At 40.4% G+C, this 14,080-nt stretch overlaps 1 protein-coding gene across 1 annotated transcript in view; it reads right to left on the minus strand.

Annotated features, from left to right (window-relative positions):
• EFCAB6 (EF-hand calcium binding domain 6) overlaps positions 1 to 14,080 on the minus strand; it is a 213,855-nt gene that overhangs the window by 52,073 nt on the left and 147,702 nt on the right. The window lies entirely within an intron of this gene.

Below are 14,080 nucleotides of genomic sequence, written 5' to 3' on the forward strand. Positions count from 1 at the left end.
CTTTGAACTGGGCCCAGAAATAAACCAAAAGCCAATGTAAATCTTAAACATAATGTATATTTTATAAGAAATAGATGTGGTATTAACTTCTCTTTCACAAATTAAGTGTAAAATGGGTCTGTAATGAGAATGAAGATGGCACCCTTCTGAAGTTAGTGGAAAACATTTATTGTGCTAAGTACGTGGCCAGCATAGTGGGGGAGGGAGCATGTGCGGGGGAAGAGACCGGGGGGGGGGGGAGTTCTGCTCCTGCCACTTCACTGGCCAAGGGCAGGGGCCAGAGCAGTGGGAGGAGGAGGTGACCTGCCATGGCTGGAAATCTGATAAATCTAGTGCTGAGGATTAAGCTGTTCCAGTCTGGAAAAAGTAAAATGCTCAAAGGCTGCTCTCCATTTCATAGAATCATAGAATTATAGGGTTGGAAGGGACCTCTAGGGTCATCTAGTCCAACCCCCTGCCCAATGCAGGAAATTCACAACAACCTCTCCCTCGCACACACACCCAGTGACCCCAGCTCCATGCCCAGAAGATGGCAAAACACCATCAGGATCCCTAGTCAAATTGGCCTGGGGAAAACTGCTACCTGATCCCAAGATGGCGATCGGCCTTACCCTGGGCATGTATGAAGGAGCCACGAGAACTAAGCACTGAACTAAGCATTTCTGGGGGTTATATTTTGTTTTAGTAGAAAAGAGCAAGAGACCAGTAGCACCTATAAGACTAACAAAATTTGTGGTAAGGTATGAGCTTTTGTGAGTCACTTCTTCGGATACCAAAATACCATATTTTGTTTTGTTTCGTGTTGCTCCATTCTTTCTTATTTCTTTTATTTCTCTCTTCAGTATTGGCAGTTTAGTTTTGTTTTCAGCTCTTTATGTATGTGACAGTGTGGGAAACAATTTTTGCTGGGACTATCTCCTTTGCTGAGATTATCTTTCCCTTTTCTATTCCCCCTTTTGCTCTTTAATTAGAGCAAGGAGTAGTTTATCTTGCTGTCATTTTGACTTCTGAGTTTGTTAGTATTAGTATTTTTCACTGTTTTGAAAAAAATTGTTGAGTAATTGGGCTATTGCGAGTCTTTTGTTGTTGTTGTTGTGAGTATAAGTCCCTGAACTGACACAGTATCTATAAAATATTAACCATATTAATAGTTCTTATAAATTTTATCTTGGGATATTTATTATTTATAATTTATGTTTAATTTATTTCTTTTATTTAATGTGCATTTATTTGCACTTAGAGCAGGAGTATGAGTCCCCCTGCTCCTTCTTTTCCATTGTTTGATGATGCTAATTCTAGTGTTTTATCATATAAAAGACCTATTGAAGTAGGAGATAAGAGTCCTCAAGTTTTAAACTCTGATTCTTCCCTTTATTCGCAATTTTTAATCAAACAAACATTTTTGCTTGCTCAGACTCTGAAGACAATAGATGAGAAATTAGATTTGGTTACTGGCAAATTAGTGGACTTAACTTCCTTATATAATTTAATTTATTGGATTTCTTATCTGCTCTCTCCACAAGTGGTCTCAGGGCAGGTTACAACATTATATAGTGGCACAGTAAGTTAAAAACAACAATATACAACAAAAGATAAAATATACAATTTTATAATTCCAATACAAAATTAAAACCACAGTTTATGATGCAGCATATAATATAACAAAGTTGATGGTAACCATCAAGTCCTTGAATCGTGTAAATCTTTTTGACCTGGTCAGCAGCCAAATTGGGTTTAATTATTGTTAATGAACATGCTAGATATGATAAGGCAGGGAATTTTACTTATCTTTCAGCCAGAGGGTGTCGTTTGATTGTTTTTTTGGTTTAATTCTCTATTTCTGACCGCATTAAATCATTTTCATTGGGAAATCGTTATGATAGTGACCATCTACCTCTACAGATATAACTGAACTTGGGAATGAAAGTTTGTTCCAGATAAAAAAAATTATGGGAGGTTGTTTTTATGGCATTAAAGTCAGGAAATGGTCCCCAAATTGGTGCAACAACTTCATTCAGCACTAAATTTGCCCATATTCATAGAATCATAGGGTTGGAAGGGACCTCTAGGGTCATCTAGTCCAACCCTCTGCACAATGCAGGAAATTCACCTCCCCCGACTGTCTCAGTGACACCCCCCCCACACACACACACACAGACACACTCCATGCCCAGAAGATGGCAAAACAACCTCCAGGATCCCTAGCCAAACTGGCCTGTGGAAAATTGCTACCTGACCCCAAGGTGGCAAATAGCATTAGCCTGGGCATGTAAGCAGGCCACGAGAACTAAGCACTGACATAACCCATTCTGCCCTCCCTTTTATGATCTGCCCAGGTTCACAGAATCAGCACTGCTGTCAGATAGCCTCTGCCTAAAAACCTCCAAAGAAAGAGAGCCCAAAGAAGGAGAGTTGATGGATATAAGGAATAGGATCCTTTCTGGACCGTCAGATAGTATTCTTAAAGACTTTGTCCAGTTGCTGGATGTACTATAATACTACTTTACAACTTCAAGACTAACTGCAAAGAGGGATGGTGGGCCTCCCTGATATGATAGTTTTTGCAAAGTTTTGAAGAGGAAGACATGCCAACTGTTATCTAGTTTTTGTAGAAGCAACTCTCATCTCACGCTTCTGAGATAAATGTCAACTTACCAAATAAGGAAAAAGAGTTAAGGAAAAGGGTTTATCATAAGCATTGTGGGTTGAAACTACTCCAAGCTTCCTCTGTGCAGGATTCCCCTAAATTTTGGTGTTGGGTAAATTCTAGTGAACAACAAAACAATGGCACTTCCCGTACTGTAACAGTAAAACTAAAGAGAACCCTCACGGGAAGGAACAACAATTACAAATTAATAAACAACTCTATTATAAGTGCCCAAAGGGCCATATGTATTTCTTATATAAATCAATCAGTGAAATGACCAAATACAATTTATACAATGACTCTTCCTTAAACTTAAAAAATACAAAGGTCCAAACAAAATGTGTCCTGTGTCTTCTTTAAATAAAGTAGCATTCATGCACAGCTATGTCCACACATGGTAAGGGAATCCACGGCTGCACACCCAATCTGGGGCCGGCTGAAAAGCTCAGATTTCGTATAGAATCTTCCTCAGGGGCGTGGCCAAACGCTGCAAAACAAACATCTTACATACTATACCATAAGCAATTTTACATGACATCCAATTTATACAAATTCATCATAATATACAATTGTCAGCAGATATCAACAACAAACCTGTGTGGTAGACCCTTAAACACTGTATCAATTATTCACTCCCGGACCTGAGCAGCTGTATCTTCTTTTAGCAGGGCGGCTGTGTCTTCTAAAGCACGCCATTGCAATAAGTAAGGAACGTTTATATCGAGCTACCCCCAATGGCTTGACTTTGTCTTAAAGGGACACTCAAACTACACATCAAAGGAAACAACTCAAAGTAATCAGTATTAAGCCCTAATGGTTATAAAGTTCTCAACAGGCTTCCTTCTGCAGTAAATTACTCTGTTTATTGCCCTGTGTAACACAAAGAACTACTACACGAGAGTCAGTCTCCAAGTGCTGCTAACTCTGAAATGCTGGATAAGAGGAACCTGTTAGACTGCCATGCCCGTCATTTTATAAAGTATGCAAAGCTGTGCGCTCCGGGCAGGAGAAGTTATGCCACACACAAATTGGTTCTCTTTCCAAGTCTGCAGTTTTTATAGTATGATATACTCATAAGTGTCAATCCAATGGTCATTGATAGGTGGATAAAATTGTGAGCATCCCTTTAATCATTTGGATAATGTTTAAACTGAACCAAAAGCCTCTGTAGGTCTATCCTTAAAAAACGCACACAGTTTAATCTAAAGATCTATATCATGTCCTTGGGATAAAGCCCAGTCCTTGATGGAGAACTGAGCCCTCTACAGGGCTGAGGGGGCAGGAAAGTAAATTAAATATCAAGGTTTCATTCGGCCCCTCTCAATACAAACGTTCCTTACTTATTGCAATGGCGTGCTTTAGAAGACACAACCGCCCTGCTAAAAGAAGATACAGCTGCTCAGGTCCGGGAGTGAATAATTGATACAGTGTTTAAGGGTCTACCACACAGGTTTGTTGTTGATATCTGCTGACAATTGTATATTATGATGAATTTGTATAAATTGGATGTCATGTAAAATTGCTTATGGTATAGTATGTAAGATGTTTGTTTTGCAGCGTTTGGCCACGCCCCTGAGGAAGATTCTATACGAAATCTGAGCTTTTCAGCCGGCCCCAGATTGGGTGTGCAGCCGTGGATTCCCTTACCATGTGTGGACATAGCTGTGCATGAATGCTACTTTATTTAAAGAAGACACAGGACACATTTTGTTTGGACCTTTGTATTTTTTAAGTTTAAGGAAGAGTCATTGTATAAATTGTATTTGGTCATTTCACTGATTGATTTATATAAGAAATACATATGGCCCTTTGGGCACTTATAATAGAGTTGTTTATTAATTTGTAATTGTTGTTCCTTCCCGTGAGGGTTCTCTTTAGTTTTACTGGGTAAATTCTAGTGGCAGAAGACATTTTTCACCCCCTATTGTCAGTTCCTGGCAGTTAGGTCCCTTAGACTCCACAGTTAACACACACGTGTTCCAGTTGAAGCAACTTTATTGAGATCCATACAGTTCAGGATGTTCACACAAAGGTGGCAATTGGCAGAAGTGACAATTCAAACAAAGGCATTACTAAGAATAGGGAAACTTCCCACCCTTTGGGGTCCGTTGACATTCTGGCGCGAAACCCCAAAGAAGCTACATGGGAAGTGTTTAGTTTAGACTAAGTGAAGTGCAAAGTGAAAATATCCCAGTCTCTGGGGGAAAAGATACAACATTCGCTGCTAGCAGCTTGCCTTCAAGGACACTTGCTGGAAATGTGAAAGTAAATATTTTCAACAGATAACAGAGAGGCCCCACTGGCTCTCCTGCATTTGATGTTAGCAGTTAAGACACCCTCAGATGATATATGCAGTACACAGAATATAACTTTGGCAAACAGTTATGATCAGCACAAAATGCATAACACAATATTGGCAGGTATGCTGGCACACATGACACCTATCTGTTCAGTAAGTCTTATGGAGTTGGAAAAATATTTTAAAACAGTGTCTAATGACTTTAGCTTTTGATCCCTCTCCTATGATCACACACCAGAGGTCACTATTACTATCAAGGAAATTCTTACCCTCTCGGCAGAACTGAAAGTAAGGAAGGCTCCTGCCCCTGATCATGTTCCTGATAAGCTTTTTAAGTTGGCGGGTCCCAATTGTATCAGTTGTGTTTACTGCTATTGATAACTGGCAAAATTCTGGACATATGGCATCAAGCCATAGTTGTTCCTATCTATATTCCTGGAAAATTATATGCTGTCCATCTCAAGCTAAGACTTCACCACTAGATGGCTAATTTTTCTATAAATAACAGTGAACAAATTGGCTTCCAGAAAGGTTCTTCTACACTCCATCAGGTATCTACTCTTTCTGTATGGGCAGATAAACATCTCTCTCTTGGCAGAAAGCTATATGTTGCTTTTGTTGACTTGTATACCACGTTTGATTCCATTTCTTGCCTGAGTCTTTGGAGCAAATCTGAACAGCTACGCATGCTGCCAAGACTACTTTTTTGATTAAATCTTTGTTCTCTGCATTCTCTGCTAAGGTTATATGTCCTGCTACTGGCAATTATTTCAACCCAATTTCAGTAATGAATGGTGTCCAACAGGGCTGTATAAATAAATCTTTATTTATGTGATCTCCCTTCCAAGTTAAATCAAAAGAATTTCCATCTTCCTAAACTGAATTCTCATCATCTGCGGATTTTACTATATGCAGATGATGCTGTGGTATTATCTTGTACAAGAGTAGGGATGAACTGTTCACTTTGTGCTATGGAGAATTTCTATCAGGACAACCAGCTGATCATTAACTACAGTAAATCTTAGTTTTTCAGAATGCAGATATACACGGAAAAGTGAGTCAGTCGTCTTTCAATCTGGGGGTTAATTTATTCTGATTGTTTTGGAGGTTTTTTGAGCAAGTTTTTTTTTTTTGTAATCTTTTTTCCTATATGGATTCCCTATTTGGATTTTTGCAACTCTAAGTAGGCTAGAGTCAGTGCAGGTTCCCTTTCTGCTTGCTCTGTTGTGTGTTCCCAAATGCATTTCAGATTCTAATCTATTGTTGGAAACAGGTTGGAAAAAAAATCACTTTTGGCTTGGGTAGCTGTATAAAATTTAAAATTTCTTTGTTAGATTATGAGTCTTTACATGAGCTTTTAAAATGGACCCAGCTTGATTCCCATGAATCATCTTGGAATAAGTTAATGGAGAATAAATTGTTTAGTTTAGGGTTTAATCTGTCCCTTTCTTCTACTGATTTATCAGAGGGAAAGTTTTGGAATTGTTGAGGAGATTAGATCAGGAGGGTATCAATTTAGATGCTAGGAGACGCTATTCTCCTTTTTTCTGGGGCTTTTCAGCCCCTTTTTTTCTTGTTTTGCCAAGTTATTCTACTTTTTTAAAAATCCCAACTTTTCATCATCCCTTTTTCTTGGCTAGAGTAAATTGCTTTACCACGTACAGAACTGTGAGGTTGCTGTGAGGGTATTAGCGGTCCCCAGAGACTCTGCACTTGTGGTAGAGCTGAAATTGAAACTTTACTTCATTTTGTATAGTTGTGGCTTTTATTCTATAAGAGCTAAATTTATACTTCCCTTATTTAACAGGTTTCCTCGCTATTCACATGATTTTCATTTGTTATAGCTTTTGTCTGGTAATGATAGGTGTGTCACTTTGTCTATGGTAAAGTTTGCATTTTGTGCCCTTAGAATTAGGCAGACACAGATAAAAATATTTCTAGGGTCAAGTTTTAATGGGCTGCTGATTTTACTTATTTTGCCAAGATGCTTTGGGGCGGGACTTCCATTTCTGCTTTGAGATGGGTGGTGGCATTTTTTTGTATTCCATGAAGAGTTCTTTTAATTTATCTTGATTTTAATCTTAATTCTAACTTCTATTATTTTCTTCCTCCTGGTTTATTGGTTGTGGGCTGTTATCTTAAAGTCGCTTCTTTGGAAGGCTTAAGTGTTTTGAGATTTTTTTTTACTACATCGTCAGGAAGACACTGACTTGATTTAATTAGTCTTTCTGTTGTGTGAAAGGGAAGCAGTGGGGGAGTTGATTGGTAGGAGATAGGAGACACATGATAAGGCGACTTCCACACGCTTTCACACTACTGTTAGCTACAAATACAGTTATTTTACAGTGATTCTTTTAAATTGTACTTGAGTCTGTCTTTGTGTCCCCCCCCCTCCCGTCTAAAAGCTAATTATGAGTAGGGAAAGAGGTTGCCCTTTTGAGGATCTTTTCTTGCCTTCTCCCAAACAAACTATACTTGACAGTTATTTTAAAAAACCTAATATTAAGACGAGTAATAGATTTAATGTCTTGCAGGAGAGCAGTCATATTGAGGACCCCCTGCCTACAAAAGTGGAGGATAATCTATCAGGAGACTCTTAACTTTTTCGGCTCTCAATAATTTAATAAAGTATTGCCCTCCTTAGATAGATTACATGAATCAGCTGAATCTCCTCAGGTAGTTAATAGGGATATTGCTACTTTAAATATACTAGTATCACAACTTATTTGATTGCAAGAACTTGGCAGAATATTTATGAGAAAATAAAGACCCTGACTAATCTAATTACAAAAGCAACTGTCCAGAACTTGGCACCTCCTGAAGATAATAGGAACATTAATAGGGCCTTTGACAAATGTATGTGAGAAATGTAAAGCAAAGGACTGCCTTTGATCTATGCAGGGTGGTTCTGAACATTTACCCTTTTAGAGGTCATATTATCAATTGGGAAAATAAGACTACGGACTGGACTATAGGGCAGTTCAGTGGATAGGGAACTGGTTAGAGGCCGGCACCCAAAGAGTGGTGGTCAATGGTGTTTCATCATATTGGAGGGAGGTGTCCAGTGGGGTACAGCAAGGCTTGGTTTTAGACCCAGTAATTTTCAATATTTTTATCAATGATCTGGATGAAGGGGTAAAAGGGCTACTCATTAAATTTGCTGATGATGCCAAATTGGGAGGAGTGGCAAACACCCAAGAAGATAGAGTTAAAATTCAATACTCTGGAGAAGTGGGCGGTTGTGAACAGGATGCAATTCAACATAGATAAGTACACAGCATTACATCTGGGCCACAAAAATGTGAAGCACAAATACAGGATGGGGGATACACTTCTGGGTAGTAGTGTATGCGAAAGAGATCTTGGAGTAAGAATGGACTGTAAACTAAATATGAGCAGTCAGTGTGATGCGGTGGCAAAAAAGGCAAACTCAGTCTTGGGTTAAATCAAAAGGGCCATTGCATCAAAATCGCAGGAGGTCATAGTCCCTCTCTATACTGCCTTGGTCAGGCCGCACCTGGAGTACTGTGTGCAGTTCTGGAGGCCAAAAAGGATGTGGACAAAATTGAGAGGGTGCAGAAAAGAGTGACGAGAATGATGAGGGGTCTGGAGACTGAGCCCTACGAGGAAAGGCTGAGGGCCTTGAGAATGTTTAGTTTGGAGAAAGGAGATTGAGGGGGGACCTGACTGCTCACTTTAAATATTTGAAAGGCTGTCATTTGGAGAAGGGCAAGGAGCTGTTCCAGTTGGCAGCAGAGGATAGAACTTAAAGCAACGGGTTTAAATTACATGCAGAAAAGTACTGGCTGGATATTAGGAAAAACTTTTTCATGGTCAGAGTAGTTCAAAGGTGGAAGTAGCTGCCTAGGGAGGTGGTGAGCTCCCCTTCACTGGCAGTTTTCAAGAAGAGGCTGGATGAATCTTTGTCAGGGATGCTTTAGGCTCATCCTGCATTGGGCAAGGGGTTGGACTAGAAGGTCTGTATGGCCCCTTCCAACTCTGTGACTCTGTGATTCTGTGTCTGATCAGAGAATACTTAGTGGTATTATTAAATCAAAGGATCAATAGTGTTGACTAGAGGTGTGCATAGACCAGGAAAACCCCACAGGCCATGGGTCTGTGGTCCAGTCAGCTGTAGCAAAGGGGAATTTAAATGTTAAAGCGCTCCCAGTGTCACTTGCCAGTGGCACCAGAAGTGCTCTAACCCCCACAGGGGATCCTCCCATGGGCCAGCTGGCGTTTAAAGGGCTCTTTCCCTGCCACACAAGTGGCAGGGAAAGGGCCCTTTCCGGGCTCCAGCTGGCCTGCAGGGAATCTCCCTGCGGGCCAGCTGGCATTTAAAGGGCCCTTTAAACTCCAGCTGGCCCATGGCACCGGGAGCGCTCTCCCTCCTCCTTGCTCCAGCTGACTGGCGGGCAAAAAGTCTGTGGATCTGTGGAAAATGGGCCTCCCATGACCTGCGAATGCTGAACCAGTGAGGTCTGTGCAAAATTTTGATCCATTTTCTGGTCCGTGCCCACCTCTAGTATTGCCCTAAAGTACTATTAAAGATGGATAGATGGATGCTACTCTTCTTTTCACCTAGATTCCCATCTTTGATTCTGGCTAATGCTGAGTAGTTGTGTTCACATGGCACTTTCCCTCAGAGTTTCCTTAAAACTTTAATTGTTACTCCTTTGCGCTCTACTAAATGAATTCAGCCCAAAGGCCTGAGGATTTGCCCACCTCAAAAGAAGGAAAAAAGAACTTGCTGATTGATTTACAGCCCATTTACGGCCAATCATATGCAATTCCAGAATAAGGAGAGGAGAAATAATGAAACAGTTGCAATTTTCTATGCCTAAAAATAATGATCTTGATGCAGTTGATGATAATTTCTTACATTCATTTTGAGATCTGCCAACTTTAGAACAGTCAGATATTATTGGTTGTAAGCAACAGCTTCAAGCTAAATTAATTAAAATTAGACAGCAAAATGTAAAAAGTTGAGTCAAAAGTATTAAAACAAAGCAGGGCAGAGGAGACAAAGGAAGATCGTGTCAGAGACTGCCAACTTAGATCTCAAGTAACTTCCATGCATGAGTCCAAGGAGGCACGAGTGAGAGCTTGAATGATGCTCAGCAGTACCGCACTGCAGACATTTCTTGACAGGAATAACTGTCCCCTCCCCCTGCTAAGCATTAAACCCTTCAAGCACAACCCACTCTACTCCCCGCCCCCCGCCCTTGGCTAAGTTCTAAGTTCCCAGCGAAAGAAAGTAAAGTGAGAGAAAGGGAAAAAGAAAAAAACAACAGAAATGTTGTGACTAGACTCCAGTTCTTCTCTGGTCAATTGGCCGTGTTTCCCTACCAGTGCTGATAACTGCATTCCTTCGGCTTCTCACAGCAGAGGGTAAATTAACAGGGCTTTAATGGCACTCTCAAGGCAAAGAATCAGATCTACAGCCCGACAGTGATCCCCCGATCCCCCGGAGTATGGCAGGGGCCACCCTGACAGACTGTAAGACTCATGACTGTTTAAAAGAAGAAAGATCTGTGGAACTAGGGAAGGTTTCAAAAGACCTAAATGAAAATGATTCCCAATACCCCTCTAAACCGGTGGGTGGGATCATCCCATATCTAGACGAAAAACTCTCATAGTTCCCCCTCTCAAGGCAATAGGCCTTCTGCCTCTATCCCCCTTGAACCAATAATTCAGATATGGCCAAGAATGGCTGTCCCAGTGGGGCTTGACACTGAACAGCCTGATAACAGGTGACTACTTGATGCCTACCAGTATAAAATACTGAGCTGGAATATAGCTGGTTGGAATGCTAAAATACAGTTGCCACACTTCAGCTCATTCTTATCTCAATATATTATTTTACTCCAAGAAACTTGGACTTTAGAAGAAATTGCTCTTCCTGGGAATGCTTGCCAAGGGAGCAAGGGAGGGAGACCCAGGGCTCGATTAGCAGGTCTTATTTCTACTGTTTTAAATATCACTTCAACCAAAGTCCTGATCTCTCTGGATTTGCTTTTGGCAGTTTGGGTCACTTTGGTCAGTTATCCTCTGATCTTTACTTCAATTTATCCACTCCCTGCTGCCAGTATAGTAGCCATTAATGAGAATTAGAATATGCTAACGGATTTATATGATGAGTTAATAGAAATCCAGACACAGTGGTTATTCTAGTAACTGATTTTAATGCTAGAATTAGCAAAGATAACGAAGCTTTATTAGTCGCTTGGCTGGGATCCCAATCTGGAGTGACCTTGGGCTGGCTTGGGGCGGGGGGGGGGGCGGGGGGAGACTGGTGAAGGCTTCCCTTCACCAGTCTGCTGCCTGACTTAAAAAAAACAAACTGAGGAGTGCAGCTCAAGCTTGCATCCCAGGGAGTTGTATGCTTGGATTTTTTTAAAAAAAATTCCATTGTTGATAGAACACAATCTGGGCATACAGTGCTTATAGGGTTGCCATCCTCAAGACGGGGGCTGGAGATCGTTAATAATTACAACTGATCTCCAGGCCACAGAGATCAGCTCCACTGGTGAAAATGGCTGCTTTGCACAGTAGACTCTATGTCATTATACTCCTCATGGCAGAGGTGCCTACTTTCTCTCAATCTTTCTGGGCTCCATCTGCCAAATCTCCAGAAATGTCTCAACCGGGAGTTCACAACCATATTTACAGAACATCTGAGAAAACAGGTCCCTGCCCCAAGGACCTTACAACTTAAAAGAAGCACAGAGGAGGCAAGAGAGGGATGAAGATGGAGGCGGGAGACTGGTTTCATTGTTATTAGCTCTGTCTGAGTTGGCGATGAGCCTCAGGGTTGTGCCAAAGAAAAGGTAGATTCCAAGGAGGGAGAGAAGGGACATGCTAGTGTTTTGGGAGATGGTTGCAGGTATAAGGGACTACACCCAGGAAAGATTAATCAAACCCAGTTTTATTGTCTCACCTAAGAGACAGCCATTAAGTTATTGTTTTGGGGCAGAAGACACCATCCTGCCCCAGGGTAGTTCCACAGTATAATTGGGCTACTCTCCATCATAGTTCTGTGTGCGTGTTATTGGATCTGACACTCACTTGCGAATGCGTGTCTGAGCTTCTCATTTCCTGCTGTGAAGAACGGGTCGCTCAAAGCTACTCTCTCACAGACATCCCCTGCCTTCTAGACTGGTAAATATTACCTGGCCCTGCACTCCTCTCCATTTTTTCCTCCCTGTTTTCTAGTTAGCTCTGTGTGTATATTGTGTGCGATTTTCTGTGTTTGCTGTTGCTACACCTTCAATAAAAAAACATTTTTGCTGAACATCTGCATGTATTTATTAAGCGTTCTCTAGAGGAACAATCCTCATATACACAGGTGGAGAAATCTCGCTTTGTTACCCCCCTCTTGCTGCCTCTCCTTGCACGCTAATTGCCCCCTCCCCCTCCCCCATTCAGGTAACAGGCTACAATACTGCGGAAATGAGGAAAGACTTCTTTTTAAAAGAAGGGAATGTTGATTTTTAAAAAGACTTGGGGAAAAGAATTTAATGCACAGACTCAAGTATATGCTGCTGGAAATGAAAGAACAAAACATTCAAGAGCGTTTACATTTTGCAGCTGCAGACCAATCCCCTGTATTAGTCTATGTCAAGCTGGCTCAGATGTTAGAGAGACAGCGGAAAAGGAAATAATCAACGCTCTTCTGCAGAGGAATAAATTGCCAATTTGGTATTAAAATTTTAGTAATAAAACCAAATGCATATGCTAATCTACTCTATTATTTAAAATGAGGAGGGAAGACAGATTTCAATTTGGAAGGACTAGTCTGCAGAAGATTACAATGAATGAAAGTGCTTATCATCAAAAAGACTTTGAGGAAAAAAGCAATGCAGCAAAAATTCTCATTAGAGGTTTAAATCAAGGGAGCTTAATTACTTGGTTTATAGGTGGAGTGAAAACACTCTCTTTTCCTTCTAAACAGAAAAAATTTCTTCTCTGGAAGTGTAAGGCTGCTGAATCCCACAAATTCATACAATCACTTACAGTTTTGTTGCACAAGAAGGTAAATATATTTTACCTTTAGCTAATCCCTGGAATTCTCAGTTCTGCTTAGTTGTCCTCAAGCTTGCACATGCACGCACACGCACACACAAATGATGTCATCTTGCTATAAAGAATCCAGATATTTGTGCAACAGTTCACATGTAGCTATTGTTGTTGTGAGAGTTCCAGAAAATTACAAATAAAAGACTAATATTTCTCATTAGCCCAACTACAGCTAGCAAAAATATTATCGTGGAAATTGTTGTTTTTTGTTTTTTATTTTTAAAATGTTTCTCTTTCTAGATTTTGCATGGTGTTTTTTATTTTCAATATTCAGTGATGAAACAAAATCGCATTAAACTGATAATCGCATTAAACCCATTTCTTAGCTATTTTAGTTTGCTATAGGTACACCAAATTAAAAATTTTAACTGATAATACTAAAGTTTTCCAACATAACCTACCTGAAATTAAAATAACTTTATGGAATCTGCTATGTCTTATACTTTTTTGGAGAAATTCAAACCATTTAAAACGAACATCCTGATCAGCTGATCATTTTGTGGCAGGCAAACTTTGACACTGCAACTCTTCACGTATTGAAACCAAGTGAACCTAGGTTATTTAATTATTTTAGGCTTAGAGTATTAGTCCAATGATTTGGTCAGGATGACTCAGATTCCTCAAGTCAAATATATCATAATTCTACTAAACTCAAGCCCAGGGCTTCTCTGTGTGCTTGATTGACTCCTGGTTTTCTTAGCAGACAATTCACGAGAATTGAAAACAGTTTGGATACAGTTCTTCCGCACATCTGCCTTCCCTTTGCAGTTTTACCATTCTGGAGATGGTCTGTTTTCTTCCTCACATTCCTTAAGTAATCAGGATTTTCAAGTGAGGGTGCTGAATTCATTGGTGGCATCATCAGTGACATCATAGCACACACTCTTTTAAATTATTTTGCACATGTTTATATTACTATATCGATACAAGGGCTGTTTCAGTCCCTGGCAGTTGGGTCCCCAAGTTCTCCACAGTTAACACACAGGTGTTCCAGTTGAAGTAACTTTATTAGAGATCCATTCACTACAAGGTGCATCAACAATTGAAAACTGGCA

This window comes from Eublepharis macularius, chromosome 16, assembly GCF_028583425.1.
Source record: "Eublepharis macularius isolate TG4126 chromosome 16, MPM_Emac_v1.0, whole genome shotgun sequence".
Classification (NCBI taxonomy): domain Eukaryota; kingdom Metazoa; phylum Chordata; class Lepidosauria; order Squamata; family Eublepharidae; genus Eublepharis; species Eublepharis macularius.